Below are 315 nucleotides of genomic sequence, written 5' to 3' on the forward strand. Positions count from 1 at the left end.
AATATTTTTGTTGTTTAGTCACTAAGTCGTCTCTGACTTTTCCCCATACTCATCCTCTTGTCCCCATACCTCTTTCCATATGGCTGTTCCCAAGTTATGCAGGCATGCATGCAAAGTCACTTCAGTTGTGTCTGACTCTTTCTGACCCTACAGACTGTGGCCCGCTGGGTTCCTCTGTCCATAGGATTCTCCAGGCAAGAATACTGGGATGGGTTGCCATGCCCTCCTCCAGGGGATCTTCCTGACCCAGGGATCGAACCTGCATCTCTTAATGTCTCCTGTATTGGCAGGTGGATTCTTTACCACTAGTACCAC

Source organism: Bison bison, unplaced genomic scaffold (assembly GCF_000754665.1).
Source record: "Bison bison bison isolate TAMUID 2011002044 unplaced genomic scaffold, Bison_UMD1.0 scf7180017847294, whole genome shotgun sequence".
NCBI lineage: Eukaryota > Metazoa > Chordata > Mammalia > Artiodactyla > Bovidae > Bison > Bison bison.